We start from the raw sequence: 23,017 nt of genomic DNA, 5'->3' as shown, positions 1-23,017 counted from the left end.
GAGCCATCCCCACGCCTAGTTTTAAATTACACTGGCATGAGAGGCTGTGCTCCTTTGGCCATGCTTCCCCACGACCATAAATCCAATTTTACGGCACCCAGTCCAAGCCTGAAAAACAATGCAAAGCGCTGAACAGATATAAACCCTTTCTGCTGCTTCACAAGATCTCCAAAGGGGCCAGGGAGACTTTCTGCTGAATCAGGTATTGTTTTGTGCTCCCACTGCTGGCAGGGAGCCAGATGAACACCATATTGTACGAGCTGGGTAATTTGGCAAAAATGTGATCATGTGCTCACCCCTGATTCAGACCCAATTCCTCCCATGGGCTGCCCGGGTAATGCGCAGATCTGGTATTAATTAACAGGAAACCACAGCCCCAGGCAGTGATCCGTCAGCCTCTTTTGGATGCAGCTTGTGTCTGCAAAGGGCTTTCCTACCCTGGGCTCCCCATCTCTGCCAGCAGGTACCGCCCCAGCTCTCTTGAACTGGACTCATGGCTCAGCTAACCAAGTGCCTTGCCTCCAGAAGACTTTAAATCCATGCTCCTGCTCCTGGCTAGGAGCAAATTAGGGAGCAGCAGCAGCAGCACTGAGCAACAAGCTCTCACCCAGTCCTCATCCGTGGTGTGGTATCTCCAGCCAAACCAGAGCTCACACTGCCCTGCTGATGACTCTGATGGCAGAGCCCAGGCAGCCCTGAATGCCTTGGGAAAAAAACCATCTCCCAGGCTTCAGCAGAAAAGGCAGTGCTGGTACCCAGCGTGCCAGAGATTAAGCAATTTACTGAGTCAATTGTCTTTTTTCCAAGGACAAACATGTGTGATAGAAGATCTCCAGACCTGCTGGCACACTGCAAGCCCTGGGCCATCAGCCCTTTCACTGTCTCAGTTCATCTGTCAGTAAACCACCAGGCCCATTACAGCTGGAGAAATGGAAAGGGATGTCCATGGTCCACCCAGCAAGGATTAAACGCTGTGTTGCACAAAGGATGGTTACCCAAGAGTTCCTAGGAGAAACACTGAAATTCCTGACCACGACTCACATTGCCCTCCTCAATGAAGTAGGAGGGACAATAAACATCAGAAACACTCTCTGGTACCAGAAAGCCCTTGCAAGAGGCAACATGACCAGGGTAGGATCTCAGTGCTTTGTGAAATATCTGGGTAGGAAAACCACATAGTGCCAAAACAAAGAGCAAATTCCCTTCAACAGGTGGGGAAGACACAAGGCATCTGTTTGGTGGAGGTGAAGTGATGTTCAGCTTTGTCCACAGACTGTCACAGCATGTCTAGACTTATCTCAGCCTTGGACACCACTTGGGCAGCCAAGTTCAGCTTGCCCAACTTGCCCAGTGTGTGTCTTGTTGCCAGTGGCCCTGGAAAAGGTTCAGGTTGGATGTTAGGAAGAAGTTCTATACAGAGAGAGTGATTGCACTATGGAATGAGCTGCCCGGGGAGGTGGTGGAGTCGCCGTCATTGAAGGTGTTCACAAGGAGACTTGATGGGGTGCTTGGTGCCATGGGTTAGCTGTTTGGGTGGGTTGGATTGGTTGATGGGTTGGACACGATGATCTTGAAGGTCTCTTCCAACCTGGTTTGGTTTATTCTAATAAAGGTTTATTCTAATAAATGTCACTGCCACCCCCTTCAACCCTGTGCATTGATAGCAGCCAGTGGGTGAAGTCAAGAAGTAAAGTAACTGCTCTCCAGCCTGGCTGGTAGCGTGTCAGAGTTTGGTGGAAAGGCTGCAGGGGAAGGCAGGAGAGTGAGAGGGGCCTTGCTTCCCATCAGGACAGTCTCCAGGCAGCACCTTCTCCCTGGCTGACCCTTAACCTGCAGCAAGAGCTGCCATGGTGATGCTGAAAATAAACCTCTGGGAAATTCAGGGCAATGGGCATTTAAAAGGCAAAGAACATCTAGGACTGCCACATATGAAGACATGCTTTTGGGAAGACAGAAACCCTCCATGGGATTCCATTATTCCATAACAGCAGCCCAGGATGGGTTTGGCAGAAAGAGGAGTAGTGGGATAAATTATCCAAGAGAGGCTCATTCCAGGACAGTGTGGGTTTGTTTTCCTTTTTTTAAATTATTTTTAACAGCTTCCTCCAGGGCATATTCCTGGGGCCTGATAGAGATGAGACACAGCAGCAGGAATAACCCAGACCTGAGCCTCACCATCACCTCATCTGCTGTAGCCACCTTCACAGACCCCTGTGCAGCAACCTTTCCCAGTGCAGTACAAACTGGAAGTCAGACTGGAGAGCAGCCAGGCAGAGAGGGACCTGGGGGTGATGGTTGATGGTAGGCTGAACATGAGCCTGCAGTGTGCCCAGGCAGCCAAGAGCGTCAATGGCATCCTGGCCTGCATCAGGAACAGTGTGGCCAGCAGGAGCAGGGAGGTCATTCTGCCCCTGTACACTGCACTGGTTAGGCCACACCTTGAGTCCTGTGTCCAGTTCTGGGCCCCTCAGTTTAGGAAAGATGTTGACTTGCTGGAATGTGTCCAGAGAAGGGCAACAAAGTTGGTGAGGAGTTTGGAGCACAGCCCTATGAGGAGAGGCTGAAGGAGCTGGGGTTGCTTAGCCTGGAGAAGAGGAGGCTCAGGGGAGACCTTATTGCTTTCTACAAGTACCAAAAGGGAGGTTATAGACAGGCAGGGGCTGGTCTCTTCTCCCAGGCAACCAGCACCAGAACAAGAGGACACAGTCTCAAGCTGTGCCAGGGGAGGTTTAGGCTGGATGTTAGGAAGAAGTTCTTCACAGAGAACAAGTGATTGCCCATTGGAATGTGCTGCCCAGGGAGGTGGTGGAGTTGCCATCACTGGAGGTGTTCAGGAGGAGACTTGATGCGGTGCTTAGTGCCATGGTTTAGTTGATTAGGTGGTGTTGGATGATAGGTTGGACACGATGATCTTGAAGGTCTCTTCCAACCTGGTCTATTCTATTCTATTCTATTCTATTCTATTCTATTCTATTCTATTCTATTCTATTCTATTCTATTCTATTCTATTCTATTCTATTCTCAGTGAGGCCCTGGGGAACAGTGGGCTTGCTTCCTCGACAGCTCAAAGCAAATGCCTGTGGTGCTTCATTACAGTGCTGGGGGAAGGTGACAGGAACTTGGGACAATATTTTTGTCTGTAACCTAAATCCTGGGCTCTGCTCCTTCCCCTGCCAAGTGCCTAAGAAGGGAAGAGGAAAAAAAAGAAACGGGGAGCGGATTTCCTTTTTTTTTTTAAGCTCCTAGCAAACCGGCTAATTTAAAACAATTACACAACAGCTAATTAAAATCATCGCTGCGGCCTAGAAAGGCGACCGGCCAGGTACTCAGCGTGAAGCGTTTGGCTTTCCGGAGCAGCATCTTGTTAAAACCCTTCATCCCCCCCAGCGGTGGCGGCTGGACCCATCCTGCCTGTGCCTGTGGAGAGGGAGGCTGACGGTCTTCCCAAGTGAGTCCTCCCACCCGCCTCGGCACCGCCACGTACCTGAGGCACCGGCTGTGCTTTATGAAGGCTAAAATTTTCAACTGGTTGTGTCTTTCCATGCAAACTCATTAGACACTATTTACACCCGCTGCAGCTGTGCAGAGAGAGGTTCTGAACTCTGGCATTCTACAGTAGGCTTTGTTTCTCATTTACATTTGCATATTAAAGTGTTTGCCTGAAATAGGCTATTGAAATTAATTCAGGATTAATTGGTGTCTTTATCTCATTAGGACAATCTAATTTAAGGATGATGAAATTGTTTAGCCTCCCGTTTGCATAATTAGATTGCTTTGAATTGCTGTCATTATTGTGCTCTTTAGCATCATCTGTAGGCCTCAAACAGACAAGAGTTTCAACCTCATAAAGACCAATCATGTGTTACAGCAGAGAGCTGTTAACCCCTTTTAACCCAAACTCCCTCCAACGTGCAGCCGCACAATGGAGCGGACGCTCTGCAGCACCGCCGGGACACGGAGGTCTCCACACCCCTTGTCACAGGCCGTCCCCTCCTTCCCCGCACACGTGGCGAGGTGCAACCCCAGGAGCTGCTGGTGGGCAACCCCGTTTTGCCCAGCCTTCCTCTGGGAAGAGCAGAGGCTCTCCTGGACAGCAGTGAAACACTTCAGTCAGATGGGGCCACAGGCTGCTCCCCTCCGGGAGGATGAGCAAAGCCACAAGTGCTCCCTCTCACATTACAGGAAAATGTGCCCAAGGACTGCCTGATCCCACCCTCCCCTTCAAGGGCTTGGGAAAATACCTTAGGCTGCTGGCAAAGACATTTAGAGACAGCTGGGCTCGCTCTCCACTAGCTGCAAAGGATGCTCGTGGCCACAGGGAGCATGGTGTTTTGTCCCCTCCAAGGACTTACCAAGCTCCACCTCCTTCCACTCCATCATGGAGGTTGTTTCTGAATCTCCAGCTGAAAAGCATGCCCTGAAGATGTCCTGGCCAACATATAGCCCTCAAGTCTAGTATCAGCATGGCCTTTGGATTAAAATAGTTCTCTCTCCTCTGCACTTACCTGGATGCTAAATCAAAAGAGAAGACCTGACCATCCGTGTGCAGGGGGAGCATGCATGTGAGGAAGCATCACTAATGCCCACATGGGCTGGGGAAGAGTGAAGGAAAAGAGAAGTAGCTGTGTGGCCAGACTTCCACACCAGGTCGTCTTTAAGCCAAGACTCATTCTGTGATGCAAGCACTGACCTGATGCTGTAAAGGAGTGGACAGAGCCATTCCAGCTTCACACAGGGCCCATCTTGCACCCAGTGCAGGAGTGACCACCAGCAGTGGAAGAAGGAGACCACGTTGAGAGAACACTTGCAGGATGGCTACACTCAGGGATCATAATCAGGATGTGGATCCCCAATGCTTAGTGCATGTCCCAAAACATCACTCAGTAAGCATGCGTCAGGGGGCACAAGGACATGGGTTGCAACAGTAGTATGTGCAGAGGACATCATCCAAAAGCTGCAGCCATCCTGAGGTCCCTCACAGCCCAAAGGGACATGTTCCCTGCAAGCAGCCCTTCACCTGCTTGTTAGCATGACCTTCCCCCATCCCCAACTCCCTGCCATCCAGGGGACTTGGTACCTCAGAGCCCCAGAGACACATGGGCCGCAGCCACCTGGATACAGGCATCCCAAGTCAGCACTGGCTCCTGGCAGAGGGTACCAATTCAGCATCCTGAGCTAAGACCTCACTTCCCCATGGGCCTCTTCATTAAAAAGCAGCCTGTTCAGCAACACAAATGCTCCAAACATGTATCTCAGAAGTATTTTTACATGATAAAGCATCACACAGCATTGTAACCGGCTTCCTTGCTAGCAAGGACCGTGGCCTTGTGCGTTACCCCCCTGTACTGGCCTAGAGTATCTTTCCAGATGGTCGCCAGAAGCCAACAGCCACTGAAGCGCCTGAATCCAGCCCTGGAGATGCTCCCTGGGCACTGAGAGCAAGCAGGGGGTCGAGATGGCAGCTCTGTGGTTGCTCCTGGGGATGCTCTCCGTCTGTCCTGGCCCAGCTCAAGGCGAGAGACCTGCTTCTCATTAGCGGGCGGCTGACTCCGGAGGTGGGGGCTGCGCCAGGCAGGCTGCTTCGCCAGTCGCTTCACGTATCCTAACATCTGGTTGTGTCTCATCACAGTGCAAATTTATGACCCTGGAAACAACATGTTGATGATGCTCTGGGAAGAAGAGCTGGAGCTGTAATCCCATGTCCAGAGCGGGGACGAAGGGAACCATCATGTGAGGATTTTGGTGGGGGGAAGAGGTGAAGAAGGTCAGACCTGTGCTTCCCAGCGGGGGTGGGGGTGACCCATAGTGGGGGGATGGAGCTCCTGATGATGCAGCACAGCACTATTTTTCACTCTAAACCTTTCTCCTCTAGGAAAAAAAACTGCACATTCAGCAGCGGCCAACTTCGCACAACTTCACCTCGACGAACTGCCAACTTCCACAGCAGCCAACAAACGGGAAACCTTCAAGAGAATAAATGAAAGATTTCACCTGAGTGCTCTGGAAAGGATCATTTCCATTTTCAGTGGCTGGCCAGCTACACTTTCCATTTCGTGGTTAAAAATTATACAGGCGTTTAAAACCATTTGAAATGGAAATGACAGACAGCGTTTCGAGCCCTCTAAAGGGAGTTTTGTTTGCCCTGGATGAGTAAAATTGTTTTGGTTGTTGTTTTGTTTTGTTCTAGGGATCAAATCTACCAGCTGAACCAGAGCAGACAGGACTTGGGAAGTCTTGTTTGCAGGTTCACACCAAAGATGTTTTCAGTTTTCAGTTTAGCCCAAACAAGTGTTTTTCGTTATGTTGCTTTGTTGGAGCTCCAGTGGAAAAGAAAGGAAGGAATCCAGCTCTGGTTGCCTTACTGTTATGGCAAAAGAAGAACAAAGAGCCTCCTAAGAGTCAGTGCAGGAGAAAAGTCTTACTGTAGAAGAACTATGTAAAGATTGCCTGAACCTTTCTGCTCTGCAATCTGTTTTTCAGACCCTTGGTACTGCCATCTGCCCCTTTAATCTGCTGGAGAGGACAACCCCTGAATACAACATATCTAATCCCACATCTATACCAGCATAACTGTGCCTAGCACAAGGCAGAACAGGGAACAGAAGACATGGACTGAATGACATTTAAAGTTTCCTGTCAACCAAAATCATTCTATGATTCTATGTTCAACACAAGCTAGGATGCTATTCAGGAGAGGTGGGATAAAGTTCTTGCCCTTTGAGATCCAGCAGCTCCACAGCATGAGGGCCAGATGGGAAGCAATGAGCAGGAGAGGAACAGCTGAAGGTCAAACTGGACCACGTGCAAAGAAGATTCAAACTGGTGCAAAAAAGGCCACAGCTTCTCAAACAAGCTCAAGCACAGCTGAAGCAAGCCTGGAAGAAAGAGGTGAGCATGTCTGGAGTTCACAGTATCACAGTACATTAGAGGTTGGAAGGGACCTCAAGAGATCATCGGGTCCAACCTCCCTGCTGAAGTTCTAGGAAACACAGCAAACAGAGGGGAGACACAATGCAAATGCCTGCAAATACACGAGAGGCTTTTCCTCATCTTGTCAGTGGTGGATACACAAGAATTCACATGCCACAGGAAAGCTGAGATGAGAGCTCAGGAAAAGCTGCCAGTGCTGGACACCAATGGGCAATATGCAGCAAACCAGGCACACAGCTTGGAGCATCCGCAAGCATGGCAGTCACGCTGGCAGCAGCACCAGTATACCTACCATGGCCTTCCAGCATGGCCCATTTGTGAACCCATGTGGCTTCAGGGTGGGTACACTGGTCCTGGATAGAGAAATCTCAGTGGAGCAGCCTAGCTCAGGATAGTTTTGCAGCCTAGAGTGCAGACAGCTATGGAAAGCAATGGCATGGCTTACCAGCAGCCCAGCTTACCTTAGGCCAGGTACCTTGGCAGCAAGGTCTTAACCAAGGATATTGAAATCACTAGCAAATGGTTCTTCCTCTGTTCCCTCCAGAGCCAGCAATCTCTGGAGAGTGGCTTCCCCTGCACTGGTCTTTTGCTGCTGCTGAGCATTTCCAGGGCCTGCCAGGACAAAAGCAAACAATAGCTCTGAGAACCAGGAGAGACTTTGGGAATCAGGGTGGGTTTGTAGTGGCTCACAATACTTTTTATTGTTATCACTACAAAATCACGTAGCATCCCTTGGAAGCCCCCCAGACCTTCTGTTTCTTTTTTCTCAGAAGCACTAGTGGGACCAGGTGGTTATGTTGTGCCCCACCTCAGTAGAGATGCTGTTAGGGAGATACCTGCCAAAGAGAATAGAGATGAATCTTTCCCAGAGAACAAAAATCACCCTGAGGCACAAGGGCAACCTTTAGCTCCCTCACACCGATGGGGACCTACAGTCCTTACTGCTGTTGAGGGCTGCTTGGTAGCAAGGACAACCCCTGCAGCAAAAGGACAAGCATGCCTCTGTCATCTGCTGGAGCACTGCGATGGTGACAGCAACAGCACAAAGCACAGCTCTTGCCAGAAGTCAGGCAAAGTGTCTAGGAACCTTTGACCAAAGACCTATGAGAGTTTTAAACACTCTTTGGTGGAACTGCACAATGCTGTCAGGAAACCTCAGCTGGTTAAGGGGCAGTTTAAATGTGCCGGTATGAAGTAACCAGCCTTCGGCTCCAAAGCTAATCATGATCAGTACTAAGGAGCTGCAACCAGTAGCCATGAGCAAAAATGCAGGGCTGTGGAGGACAAGCCCACACAGGGATTTTGGTGTGTGGCTCACCACCCATCAGTGGTCCTACACAAACATCATCCAAGGAGAAGGACCTCCCTACACCCTGCCTCCAGGCACACCGCTGAATGAGCACAACATCATGTGTTTGGAAGGACCACGCTGTCTCTTGTCTCAGCCAGGGCCTGCCTTAAGGGCTTAAGGAGAGGCCAAATTCAGATTTACAGCTACCCATCCTCTGTCAAGTCCATGTGCTTCAGCCTGTGTGGTTCAGCTCTTCTTTATTAGCAGAGTTCAACAACAGATCTTTATGTTTCCTTCTTAGGATGCTTTTTAGGGAGAAGGAGAAGGAGAAGGAGAAGGAGAAGGAGAAGGAGAAGGAGAAGGAGAAGGAGAAGGAGAAGGAGAAGGAGAAGGAGAAGGAGAAGGAGAAGGAGAAGGAGAAGGAGAAGGAGAAGGAGAAGGAGAAGGAGAAGGAGAAGGAGAAGGAGAAGGAGAAGGAGAAGGAGAAGGAGAAGGAGAAGGAGAAGGAGAAGGAGAAGGAGGAGGGAAAGCCCAGCACTGCAGCATCTGAGGTTAAGGAAAACATTTTCTTTGACTTTGAGAGCTTGAAAGAAAACCACAAAAAAAATCTCAATTCAAAACAAAAAGTTTCCAAATTAGAAAATTCAGACAGTCCCCTTAAGCAATATCAGAATGAAATCTTAGGACTAAGTTCACATACACATGCATATATCCATACCTTCATATCTGTACGTTCTCCACTACAAATGGGACTGCACACTGCTTTTGCCCCATGGGGACGAGCACAGCCAAACACAGGGACCTAACAGTGCCTCCCAGCCCACACTGGGGGAAATCTGCTCCCTAGCTCCTCTCAGGTCTCATCAGTGCAAGAGCAGAGGTCTGGAAATGTAAGTCCAGACCAAGGTAGTGATCTGCACCATCAATCAAAGTGGAGGGTGACAGAATCCCAAGCCTTGGACCCCCTGGCTCTCTCCTGACAGAATAAAGAGTCACATCACAGAACCACAGAACTTGCTGAGGTTGGGAGAGACCTTTGATGTCATCAAGTCCAGCTGCTCACCTAGAGCTCACAAGTCCAGCACTACTGCTAAGTTACCACTACTAAACCACTTCCCTCAGATCCACATCCATGTCTTTTAAGTCTCTCTTTGGCTGGTGACTCCTCACTCTCTGGGCAGTCCATTCCAAAGCCTGATAACCCTTTCTGTGAAGAAATCTTTCCTAGCATCCACTCTCACATCTCAGAGACATGTCTGCGGACCCGTTGACTCTTTCCTGACCATGCCTGCACTCAGATGCATGCCCCCAGGAGTGTCCCCAGCCCCTTGCAGCTCCTGGGGCTGAGGAGTGAGCTTGCTGAGCCGTGGCTCCGGCATTTGGTCAATGACTTCTGACTCATGTAGGTTATCGGTGTCACAACCACCCAGCCTCGGTTTCCGGGTGCCAATCAGGCCTCTCCTTTGATCAGCCTTCTAATCAGATACAGCACTCCAGCATGGATTATTAAGTTTTAACAGTTGACACATCATTTCTGATACCATAATCTGGCAGCACTTTACAATAAGTGACAGGTCCTCACTAATTCCTTTTGTATTCACTGTAGCAACGTTAATCATGAGTGATGAACTTTGCGTATTCATATGGATGTAATAGGCAGTTCCCAAGGACTGAGACTGTAATTTAGCTTTAACCTAATGGGCACTGATTGTAACAATAAGTAATTATGTCAGCTAAATGCAGTGTTGATGGCAATTGATGACAGCAGCGAAAGCCACGACACCATTTTGGAACTAAGCTTGGAATAGTCATTTGTAAAGCCATAACGGCCAAGACGGGGAACAATGTGTCCTCTCCTGTGGATCCTATCATCCAGCTACCTTCAGCCTGCTGAGGACAGTCCCAGCTGTGACAAACACCCTGTCAGCTCCCTCTTTTACTGCCTGGCAGCTATTTTCAGGGTAGCCAAAAAAAAATGCAGCCTGCTAGATGGATGGCACCAGTGGCACCTTGAAGCTCAGGTAAAAAGAGAGAAGCTCCTCATGGAATCATAGAATGGTAGGGGCTGGAAGGAAGCTTTGGAGATCATAGAAGCATAGAATGCATCAGATTGGAAGGGACCCTCAAAGGTCATCTTGTCCAAGTCCGCTGCAGTGAGCAGGGACATCTCCAATGAGATCAGGTTCCTCAGGGCCCTATCAAGCCTGACCTTCAGTGTCTCCAGGGACACCCTCATCTAGTCCAACCCCAGGCATCTTAAATGAGGTGTTTGGATCAACTTCCTGGATCACATTCAGGTTCTTTGGGCAGGTCACATTGAGTTACACTTGGTCAACATCTGGTAGCGTCCCACAGAGCAACACTTGCTGCTCCCCACAGTCACAGCCCCTGGCTCTGTACCCAGCCAGCCACAAAGGGACAGGCTGCAGAAGACTGGAGACCACTGCTGAGCTCAGAGACAGCTGAATTCAGCAGATGTACAATTAGGAAAATGCAGGCCTGAGGATTGTGCTTGATAACCCAAACCACAGCATAAATACACCCATGGAAAGATGGTAGTGTGACCTCCTTTTTGGTTAGAGAAAAATGAGGATGGGATATTTTTTAGCCAAAATATTTGGATCTAAATAGCTTTCTTTAGAAAGGGGGAGCATGGCAAAATCATCATCATCATCTTGTTAATGACAGTAGTAAGACCATTAAGTGCTGGTGCCATCTTGAAAAAGTGATTTGTGCTGCCAATAAGGATCCTGTATCCCTGTAATCATTACAGTGGTCAGAAATGCTTGGGAAAGTAGCTACAATGAGGTAGAAAAGACATCTTCAAGGAAACATTTCAGGGGAATGATGTCCTCGCCCCTACCAGACTGTGAGGAAGAAGCAACATCCCTTGACACTAGCAGGACCTTTGGGAAGCCAGCAGCAAGGACCTTCTTCAAAGTACACAGTGGGATGCCTCAGGTGCTCTGTTTGCTTACTATCCTACTTGATTTCTTAAACTTGAAGCATTCTTGGTTGTTTTGTTCTTTGGGGTTTGTTTGTTTGTGTGCTTTTTTCAGTTGTGTGAATTTCAGATGAGTAAATTTAAGAGAGGTTGGATAAATGCCTCCTGGCGTCGAGGACAAGTGAGCTATGGGCAGGCAGCTGCCTGCAGACCTCTCTTACTCTGTGTGTGGCAGCAGCCAGGGCAAGAAACGGACAATGATGGACTTGAGGCTCTTGCATGATGCTTTGGGCACCATGGCTATGGAAGTTAAGAGTCAGACCAGTCTCACCTGACCCTGGAGAGTCACAGGGCTGTCAGCTGTCCCGTGTGATGTCACTATTTGTGATATTTCAGTTTGCATTTACAGGTTCTGGCTGCGATTTCTAGCCACTGGGGAGATCCATGTGGAGTTCCAGCTCTGCAGAAAGCACCTTCCTTTAGTGAAGTCCTCTTGTTCAGGGTGACATGGCTGTCACCATCACAGTTGTGATGAAAACAGGGGGTTCAGTCATTATCCTTTGCATCCAGCTGCTGCCTCCCTTAGTACCTACATTTATTCCCTGGGATGACTCTAGAATCATAGAATGATGAGAGTTGGAAGGGACCTCAAGGATCATTTAGTTCCAACACCCTTGCCATAGGCAGAGACACCTCACACTGGATCAGATTGCTCACAGCCACATCCAGCCTGGCCTTAAAAACCTCCAGGGATGAGGCTTCCACCACCTCCCTGGGTAACCTGTGCCAGTGTCTCACCACCCTCATGGGGAAGAACTTCTTCCTAACATCCAATCTGAATCTACCCATTTCTATTTCTGTTCCATTCTCCCTAGTCCTATCATTACCTGACACCCTAAAAAGTCCCTCCCCAGCTTTCTTGTAGGCCCCCCTTAAGATACTGGAAGGCCACAGAGCCTTCTCTTCTCCAGACTGAACAGTCCCAACTCCTTCAGTCTGTCCTCATAGGAGAGGTGCTCCAGCCCTCTGATCATCCTCGTGGCCCTTCTCTGGACATGCTCCAGCACGTCCAGATCCTTCCTGTAATAGGAGCTCCAGAAGTGGATGCAGCACTCCAGGTGGGGTCTCACCAGAGCGGAGTAGAGGGGGACCATACACACACAACACCAGAGCCCAGCTCCGAGCACACTGGGGAAGGTTGAAAGCAAGGGTGCTGCAGTCAGGTCTCACCATTGTGTTTTTAAAATATGCTTAAAACTCTGCCTGGCAGAGAACAGCAGGGCAATGCTGTGCTTGCAGAGCCACAGACAAAGTGGTGAGCTGAGCCCTTGCAGTGCCAGCCCTGAAGAGAAGCAGCTCAGCAGCACTTCCACTTGCTCAGGGAGTGGGAGCTGAGCTACGATGGCAGGAGCCAAGTTTTTCAGCAGAGCAGATGCATTAGCAGGGGTTTGGTAACCTCCCAGGACCCCGACAGCTCCAATGTTTGCACTTTTTAATTGGCCATTTGCTGGAGTTTGGTCCCAGAGGTTGCTTTGTGGAAGGAGGGAACCTCAGAAAACCGTGCTCCAGATGCTGGGAGGACTCACAGGAGGGAAGGTCCCACCAGAGCAGAAACCACTGAGGAGGGCAACACAGCCAGGGAGAAACCATAAAAGATCTCACAGTGATCCTCAAGTACTGACATCCATCACTCACCTTGGGACTAACCGAGTGTCAGTCCACAGTGCTGGCCATGGAGAATGGTGACAGCATAGCAAAAAGCATGGGAAGATAAAGCAAGAAACATGCTCAGTGCTTTCTCTTGATGATGAGGTTCAAAGCCAGAAATAGCTGCCTGAGTCCCTGCTTGCAGAAGATTGGATAAAATACCCCAGACAAAGCTGTTATTGCTGAAAATGCAGCAGGGATGTGCAGCTACAGGCAAAAATGTCTTCCCGTAATTGCAGATGTGCTGTCAGGGGGACGCCTCGCTCTTGACGCCGTGCAACCAGCTGATCTGGAGCAAGCAGCAGCAGCCCTCACAAATGCAAGGCAGGCATCACATGCTGCCTCCCAGGAGGTGGGAAGATGAGAAGGAGGGAGGGCTGCAGATCAGTGTGCTGATGATGAAGACGACATTCCCCACCTCGCTGGCCAGCCCCAACACCAAAAAGTCTTTCATCGCTGTTGTAATCACTACCGAAATGCACTGCCCGCACACAGAGCCACTGAGAGGAGGAGGGAGAGGAGCTAGGGAAAACTCATGAAGGACTCATGAAAGTGGCAAAGTTGGGAGGATATCGGAGAAGCATGACCTGCAGGGGGAACGATGAGTAGAGGTGGACTCCAGCAGTGCCGTGAGGAGTGGCACACCGAGTTGCAGTGTTGCTCCTGTTACCATCATCTACATCAAACGTACACTTTCTACAGAAACGCCTTTCCTACTCCTAACTCGTGCGGCTGGGATGCAGACACCCCTTCCCAAATTAAAGCAAGACCAGACCAGACCTTGTAGGAATCACAGGCTGCCAGTGGCAGCTGGGTCATGCTGTTCCGGCAGGGGTGAGGACCACTTAGCACACACAGCTGAGGCATCGTGCCTGCCCCTTCTGCCGGGGCACTTGCAGCCACCTCGGTGAGGTGCCAGCTACGCCTGCAGTGGGCAGATTTGCAATTGCATTGAAGCATCTCTAAAAGGGTGCCAGCCCCCTTGGAGACAATAGCTGCAGCCCCATGCTTCCGAAAACACCGCCGGGGTCGTCCCGTCGCTCCTGCACCTGGTGCAAGCTGGCAGGGTACTGCTGATTTGCCACCTTAGCCCAGCTGAGAACTGGTGTCTGTTAATGGCAGGGGACACCCACGGCCAGCAGAAGCCGACACCTGGTGGGTCCCTCTCCACCTGAAAGATTTCAGCACCCAAGCACATCAGATGGCCGCAAAGGAGCTCACTGCCTCTGCCACAGCTTTGGCAGGCAGTGCTGGTGGAGGGGGGACCCAATTACTGCTCATCAGAGCCCCGGCACAGCGCAGGTGTCAGGCTGATGTCAGAGCAAACCGTAATACAGCCGAGGCGGTGCCCGGCGCTGCGGCGGGAGCAGGGGTGATTGGCAGCCTGCGGCAAGCAGTGCCCCGAGAAGGAGCCCTCTGCAATTAGCGCTGCCGAAGCGTTTTCCCCCTCCTCACGCGAGGAAGGAGATAAGACAGCAGCTCCTCGCCCAGGGATGGACCCTGGGTGGCGCTGAGCACTGGGCAGGATTCGTGCCCCGGTCACACTCCAGATGAGGGGCTGTCACACTGGGAGTGGATGGCATGGCTGGTCCCAGGGACGTGGGCAGCAAATCCTGACTGGCAGCAGCCTCGGAGGCCAGCACTAATGACAGCAGCTTGTCACAAACTGCACTGTCCCCCCTGCAGCAGATGTGACAGCCCCAAAGTAACCAGGTACCCCCTATGTCCCCGCTTCCTCACACAAAAGTGACAAGAGGGACAGGTAATAAAAGTCCAGGCCAAATGCTTGACAGAGATCTGCTGGCTTGAGCTGGCTTACGATGCTCACCCCTCTCTGCCACTTCATTCCCAATAAACAGCCACCCCAATGGGAAGGGAAGCCAGAGAGAGCACACTGAATACCCCAAAATACTGCCAAGAGACCTGATGCTGCCTCCTCACTTCCCCCCAGCTCACTCATGGTCTTCCTCTCCTCAGAGGGGAAACTGAGGCACAATTCAGTAATTCTCTGCCAGGCACTGGGAGCCACCCTGGGGGCCATCCAGACACGGCCCAATGCACCAGAGAGGGCAGTGGAAACTTCACTTAGACCATTTCCAAAAGCAGCTCCTGGCCACCCAGAGTTCTTCCTCCCAGGCAGTTTTCAGCTAGCTAAAGTCAAACCTTTCTCTCACTGCAAGCCCTCTTTGGCACTCCTTTCACGACTGCAAACCCCTAATTTATTCTATGGCCCAAATTATACCCTAGAAAGCAGAGATGTGGTGGTAACAACAAAAATAAGGAAGCAGGAATAGCATCAAGCTGCTGGTGGCTTGGACAGGGCCACTCAAGCAAGCTTGCAGCTGATGCCTGGGGATGGGTGAAGGATGGATGATAATGCTTAGACCAGCAGCTCTGAAGGGTTCCTGCTGCTTCCTACTACCAAACCCTGCTTGCCACCAGCTTTGTGCCATCTCCATGATGCTGATTGCCCACATGCCCAAGCTGTTCCACCTTTGCTCACAAGGTTCAGTCTACATGTGCACCACAAGATTTTGGGAGTGCTCCAGCAGCTTTCTTCCTGATTTGGGTGCATCTGGGCAATCACCAACCCATGACTGGAACAGATCCTCCCTTTCTCCCCAGGACAAGTCTCCCTTTTCATTGCTTAAGCACCTGTAAACTCTGGTCAGTTTACAGCAGCAAGCCCTTCTGCACCTCACATCTGCTCTCGCCTTCTCAATCTGAATTCTTCTTTTACATCAAATTGGAGCAGTGGGCACAATTTCAGGCTAGCTCTAGGCTCTCTCATCCCTCCCTCATTATGTGTCTGCTCCAGCTTCCTTCCCAGGAAAGCTCTGAGGATTTCTGTTCTCCCACAGATCTGTAGCAAACCATCTTTTGGTACCAGGAAGAGAAAGCTGGATTTCCATCGGGGCATCATGTTTCCATTTCTGTCACGAGCCCTGAACTTCTCCTGTTCTTCTTTAAACCTCAGGAGATCTATCTTCTGACCAAGGAAAGCCTGCCTACTGAAAATTCAGCCTCTTAAAAGGCACATGAAAGGAAACAGAGGGTCAGGAGCCTTCAGGGGCTGAGAAAATTCCCCTAGCAGGCCAGAGCTGCACCCCTGTGGGTCACACCCCTTTGGGTCACAGGAGGTGTTAGCTGTTGCTGCTGCCTAAGCCCCTGCTGTGCTGAGGATAAATAAAGGACGTTAATCTCCGGGGCTGGAATTCACACAAAAAGCTGGAAGTTAAAGTGAGCTCAAAGGCAAAGCTTGTCACTCTCACATCAAACCTCCTTCTCTCCACTTTCACTTCCCTGCAGGATGTCTCCCAGCTGAGAAAGCTCTGGGCCAGCACAGACCCTGCTGAGATGACTCCAGGTTTCCAGCAAGGGGGATGCTCCTCTAGTGCAGGGCAAGCAGCTGAAGTGCCGTCAGGAGAGACAAAGGCGCCTGGCAAACTTTGAGAAATGCCTCTCATTATTTACAGAATGACACAGGAAAACTTGAGACTGAAACAAGAAAGGCAATTAGTTTCCTGTACGGAAACAAAGAGACATCTGTGCCAAGTATGCTAACATATACACAAGGGGCAGGTATACAGTACATGAGGAATTTCTTCCAGCTGCAAATCCACCCCCAAATTCTCAAGTCAATCTCGAGTACTACGACACTCAGCAATCCTCTTAAAAGTGCCCAGATGCTTTAATAACTTAATTCTAATCTTCCCAGGCACCATTTTCCACTTAACTGCTGAAGCACTGGAATACAATAGAGGGGTCAGGACTGAAGAGTCATGGTGGGCAATAGCAGGCTTGTCTCAGAAGTCCAAGAAGGCCAGTCTGGTTATGTTGGTCCCAAAATCATCATGGGGTTTTGCCTTGTGCACCATGCATCCCCTGGGCTTAGAGGTTATTATCATTACATGTTCCAAAGCATGCTCTCCCACTTGCACTGCTGGCACTCGGCCCCACTGGAGCTGGACTCAAGGCTAGACCTTGCAAAAAGGAAGAGCCAAACTTCTTGGCCTTCCAGTATCTGAAGGGGGCCTACAGGAAGGCTGGGGAAGGACTTTTCAGGATCTCAGGTAGTGATAGGACTAGGGGGAATGGAATGAAGCTGGAGGTGGGGAGATTCAGGCTGGACGTGTGGAGGAGGTTCTTCACCATGAGAGTGGTGAAGCCCTGAAATGGGTTGTCCAGGGAGGCGGTCGAGGCCCCGTCCCTGGAGGTGTTTAAGACCAGGCTGGATGAGGCTCTGGCCAGCCTGATGTAGTGTGGGGTGTCCCTGCCCATGGCAGGGGGGTTGGAACTAGATGATCCTTGTGGTCCCTTCCAACCCTGACTGATACTATGATACTATGAAACTCCCAACGGTGGACTGGGCTGCTGGGCACATAGCTGAAGCTGGGTCAGGTGCATGCAGACCCCACCAATGACAGCCTGGGTTTGTGATAAAAATGCTAAAAATCCTCATGCCAGAAGGCTGAGGGTTTTGGTGGGTGAGATTTACGCCAGAAGGCTGGGGCAGCACTGGAGCAGCTGCAGACTCTGCATACTCAGAGGGCTGCGATGGTCAGCCAGCCTGATGTAGTGCTGGGGACAGTCCCACTTCCAAGGGGAGTTTGTGCTGGAGGCCTGCAGGGATCCTCTCCAAATCACATTACTGTGGTGTGACAGGACAAGGAGTGATGGGTTTAAACCAAAAGAGGAAGAATTTATACTAGATATAAGGAAGATTTTTTTGAGGGTGGTGAAACACTGGCACAAGTTGCCCAGAGAGGTGGTCAATGCCCCATGCCTGCAAACATCTGGTATTAGGTTGGACAGGGCTCTGATCAACCTGCTCTAGTTAAAGATGTCCCTGCTTCCTGCAGGGGGAATTGCACTGGATGACCTTTACAGGTCCCTTCCAATCCAAACCATTCTATGATTCTATGGTTGTCTAAGAGTCTAAGCCTGGTTTAGAAGCAGCTTTCCTCCATGCTACGCTGGGCAGGCCTGACCCACCCTTGCTTCACACCACCTCCCGCCCCCAGCCATCCTCACCCCCCCCCTGCTTCCAACAGATCCCTGCCTGACTTCCCATCTCAGCCAGCGACCTTTTAGACAACACTTTCTCGAGACTGTTTTAAACAAGTGAGGAAATTTTGGTGACACTTTAATACGTAAAGTGCTCCTTATTTCCTCTGTGCCAGAGAGCAGTGCTTTCCACCACGCTTCCCCGGTTAACATCAGGTGTTAAACAGACGCACACATTGTTTTTAGCAGGAGCCCACGTTCCATAATAGGCTTTCTATCTAACAGCTTGATATAGCCTCTTCCATTAAGCATTTATTGCTAATGCATTGTAAAGTGTAACATGCTATATGCGCTGTTAAAGAATGGAGCTGCCATCTACTCACCCCTTAATAATGAAACACTTATGAACGGGAACCGGAGGTTAAGGAGTTGTGAATTAAGTTTAATCTCAAAGAGATCATCTCGTGCTCTGCTAGTATATTGCAGTGCACTCTCAGCGGGAAGGCTGGGACCTGGCTCCCCTGGGAAACTGCTCCTTGACTTTGCTTTGGAAAAGACCCAAGTGAAAATGCTCGCCAAGCAAGAATCGCAGAATGGCAAGGGTCAGAAGTGACCTCTGGAGATCATCTAGTCCACTCCCCCTGCTAATGCAGGTACACCTAAAGCAGGTGGCACAGCAATGCATCCAAGCAGGTCTTGAAAGTCTCTGGAGAAGGAGAATCCACAACCTCTCTAGGCAGCCTGGTCCGGTGCTCTGGCACCCTCACAGGAAAGAATTTATTCCTTAAGTTCTAGTGAAACCTCCTGTGTTCTAGCTTGTACCTGTTGCCCTTTGTCCTAGCACTGGCCAGCACTGAAAAGAGCCCAGCCCCATTCTCATGATCTCCATGAGTTTGGCTAAATATCACCAGGCTGCTGCTCTTTCAGAACAAGAGGACACAGTCTCAAGCTGCACCAGGGGAGGTTTAGGCTGGATGTTAGGAAGAAATTCTTCATAGAGAAAGTGATTTGCCATTGGAACGTGCTGCCCAGGGAGGTGATGGAGTCACCATCATTGGAGGTGTTTAGGAAGCGACTGGATGGGGTGCTTGGTGCCATGGTTTAGTTGATTAGATGGTGTTGGGTGATAGGTTGGACTTGATCTCAAAGGTCTTTTCCAACCTTATTGATTCTATGGTTTAGTTCATTAGGTGGTGTTGGATGATAGGTTGGACATGATGATTTTGAAGATCTCTTCCAACATGATCTATTCTATTCTATTCTATTCTATTCTATTCTATTCTATTCTATTCTATTCTATTCTATTCTATTCTACCCTACTCTATTCTACTCTACCCTACTCTATTCTACTCTACCCTACTCTATTCTACTCTACCCTACTCTATTCTACTCTACCCTACTCTATTCTACTCATTTGAGCTCTTCCTCAGAAGGACTCCCAGACAGCCACATGCCCTGGTCATTGACTTTCTAATAATGCAATATAAACTCCAATCGTTAGAAACACTTTGAGATGAGATACATCTCCACCCCAGTATTACCATAATTCTTGTCTACATTATTCAATTAAATAAAAAATTAACCTTCTAAAATAATGGAACAAATCCTCCTTCCCTGGCAAGCAGCAGATTTTTGACACAATATTTGCCTAGATAAGCAAGCTCCTGGGCACAAGGAGCAATGACCTGATACTATGGGGTTCAGCCACAAAGGCAGGAAGTGCCATGACCTATGAGGAGAGGCTGAGGGAGCTGGGATTGCTTAGCCTGGAGAAGAGGAGGCTCAGGGCAGACCTTATTGCTCTCTACAACTACCTGAAGGCAGGTTATAGCCAGGAGGGGGTTGGTCTCAGCTCCCAGGCAACCAGCACCAGAACAAGGGGACACAGTCTCAAGCTGCACCAGGGGAAGTTTAGGCTCAAGGTGAGGAGAAAGTTCTTCACAGTCATTCGCCATTGGAATGTGCTGCCCAGGGAGGTGGTGGAGTCACCGTCCCTGGAGGTGTTCAAGAGGGGATTGGATGTTGAACGTGGCACTTGGTGCCATGGTTTAGTCATGAGGTCTGTGGTGACAGGTTGGACTCAATGATCTTTGAGGTCTCTTCCAACCTTGGTGATTCTGTTACTGTTCCTTTGTAAACAAAAATAATCCAAATCTCTTCCCTCCTGCTGGTCTCACCCTCCCAGGGATCTATTTATACACACACCACTGCACGGCCTGCATGGCAAGTCTTGCCCTTGTTCCTTTGCTGTGTTTATGAGCTGCTGAAAAAGCAGCTCCACGTCTCCAAAACCAGTGTCCTGAAAACCCTGCAGCAAGATATTGGATCATAGAAGCATTTAGGTTGGAAAAGTCCTTTAAGATCATCAAGCACAATTGTTAAACCAGCACTGTCAAGTCACCACTTGAGGGAGGGACTTTTGGTCATTGCAAGAGATGAATCTTTTTCACCCTCACCTCTCTGCCTGCATTCAGTGGTGATGGAACTTCCAACTCCCATGCGTGTCCTTAAGGATCCATAGTATTAAGGTGGGACTGGCCTTGGGTTGGGTTGGGAGAGGGTGTGTTCAGAGGGCCTGTTCTGCAAGGGTCAGCTAGGGATAACTCAGCTTCCACAGGGGAAAGGATGAGGAAGCCTCCGGTCTTCAGCAGCACTTGCTCTAAGCCCCCAAGCTCATGCCTGCTGGGGTTTTGTCCCACACCTTGAAACTAAAAGCCAGTGGCTTTTTCCAGCGACAGAGCCAAGTCACAACCCCAAGGCCTCAGTGACATCTCCAGAGGGAGTTAAATGGCAAAGCACTTTGGATGGTCTGTTTTTTTCAGTATCAGATTCAAGATGCTTTTAAGCAAAAGTGCTCTGTGTGCCTGGAACTCCCCCAAAAAACCCTCAGATTCTTAAAGTGGTTTATCTTTGGTGAAGAAGCCCAGTCCTGTGTCTGTTTGCTCTCCCTCCACATTACTAGTGTTTGTCTTGGTGGGAGAGATGGTACTTAGGGAGAGCTTCAGCACATGATGAGAGCTTGTGTCCTGCTTCCCACTGACCAGACAGCCCTCATGCACCCATGATCTTAGGACAATCTGCATCTTGACATGCAAAAGCAATGAGAGGATGAGAGGCAGCCATGTATCTCCCATAGCCACACCAGCAGCGCTAAAGACACATTAATACAGGTTTCAGACACAAAACACCTACCTTGAGGGGTTGGCGTGGTTTCTATTTGTGTCCCCTGATGCTGCTGGGATACCCATGGGCTCACACACAGGCATGGACACAGATCATGAAGGAGATCCCAACTGGACCACTCCATCTCTCTGGGAGCTGCTTGCAACCATGGTCACTGACGTTCTCCTGAGCCCTACAGCACTGGGGGCACTTCAGCTGCACACGTGTTCCGTTGCAGTGGTTAAACAGGGCACCTATATTTGCACAGAGACAGAACGCACTGGGAAGACAGGGAGAGGATAACCCCTCTCTCATCACCTACAAAATCTCTTCACAGTCTGCAAACAGCTAAAAGAGACTTCCCCAGCCAACTACTCCTGTCCTGGAAGTCAGATGGCAAACAGTACAGAGGACCCCTGTGACACACACACCTCTTTAAGAGAATAGAATAGAATAGAATAGAATAGAATAGAATAGAATAGACCAGACCAGGTTGGAAGAGACCTTCGAGATCATCATGCCCAACCCATGGTGATGCATTCTCTAAACTTCTTCCAAGCCTTTGCAAATGAAGAGGAGAATAAGTTCTCCTCAGGCCAACGCACCAGTGCCCCAACACTCATGAATGAGCTCAGAGATGCTCTTGGCCTGTCATACCCCACATGGAGACAGAGGATCCCATAAAATCTGCCAGGACATGGCTCCCCAAGCCCAGAGAGGTGCCGGGTCTTGGTGCTGCCTTCCTCCTCCCAATGAGACTCGCCTTTGGTTTCGGTGCCCGTGGTTCCCTTTGTGTTTATGATAACAGAGGGATGCTTTATTGCATTTCACCCGGCCTGCTACCATGGCAACCGGCAGTTGCTCTGCGCTGTAAAAATAACCCTCCTTCTTTGATAGATTTCACTTGAGTGAAAATAACCCTTAAAAATAGGTTGAAATTTCCATACTAACTCTTCCAGGAGGTTCCAAGGAGGTGAAGATGAATTGCAGGATCTGCCGAGGGGACACACAGTACCATCACGGCACCCTCCAGCCTTGGCGCCAAGCTCTCGCAGAGAAGCCCAGGAGGATGCTTTTGTGGGAGCCACCATTAGCTAGTCCCCTTGGGTTATGGTGGTGTCAACGACACGGGGAAAGAGCCATGCCCACCAGCACTGATGTGGCCCGTGGTGCAGTTTCTGTACAGCCACAACATTGGATGGGACAGTGGAAGTGGTGGATCTCCAGGGCTTCTTAGTATTTCTTGCAAAGAAAGTCAGTAGTGTCCCCTCAGTGCCTGATTGTGATAAACCTTAGCTTTATCTTAGAATTAGAATAACCAGGTTGGAAGAGCCCTTTGAGATCATTGAGTCCAACCTATCACCCAACACTATCTAATCAACTAAATCATGGCACCAAGCACCCCATCCAGTCTCTTCCTAAACACCTCCAGTGATGGTGACTCCACCACCTCCCTGGGCAGCCCATTCCAATGGCCAATCACTCTTTCTATGAAGAATTTCTTCCTAACATTCAGCCTAAACCTGCCCTGGTGCAGCTTGAGATTCTGTCCTTTTTCTGGTGCTGATTGCCTGGGAGAAGAGATCTTCTCAACTTCTGTGCACCATGACCTCAAAAAAATGGCCTTTACTTTCTCAAAGGCTCAAGAACCCTTTCCCAGAAGCTGGTGCTCTCCTTCAGCACAAGCATTTCACAGCTGGCCATCACCAGGAAGCTTCAGCATGGGTTTTGAGCAAATAGATCAGAGAACACACACGGCCAGCACTGGATTTCTCCCCAAAACAAAGCTCCTCTCATGCTTCAGGTAGCTGTAAAATGGCCATCTCTTCACATGTCCCATGGAGACAGTCTCAGGGGCAGCCACACAGTGAAGCTCGTGGGCATGGCAGATGGTGATACTAGAAGAGGTTTGAGTCTCGTTTCCTGGCTGCAGAGCATCTGTGCTGGTCCCAGGTCAGGAGAATTGCTCTGGAGCA

General features: G+C 49.9%; 1 long non-coding RNA gene across 1 annotated transcript; it reads right to left on the bottom strand.

Moving 5' to 3' along the window:
- Positions 1-5,341: 5,341 nt before the first annotated feature.
- Positions 5,342-21,284, bottom strand: LOC137442185 (uncharacterized). Its single transcript, XR_010987609.1, has 3 exons — positions 21,072-21,284; positions 7,392-7,542; positions 5,342-5,963 (listed from the first exon to the last, which is right to left on the bottom strand). It is a non-coding gene; the product is annotated as an uncharacterized lncRNA (long non-coding RNA).
- Positions 21,285-23,017: the final 1,733 nt, after the last annotated feature.

This window comes from Melanerpes formicivorus, unplaced genomic scaffold (genome assembly GCF_026170545.1).
Source record: "Melanerpes formicivorus ecotype bairdi unplaced genomic scaffold, bMelFor1.0.p_v2 SCAF_7, whole genome shotgun sequence".
NCBI lineage: Eukaryota > Metazoa > Chordata > Aves > Piciformes > Picidae > Melanerpes > Melanerpes formicivorus.
Note: the sequence above shows the minus strand (reverse complement) of the source record. Positions and strands in the feature narration are given on the sequence as shown.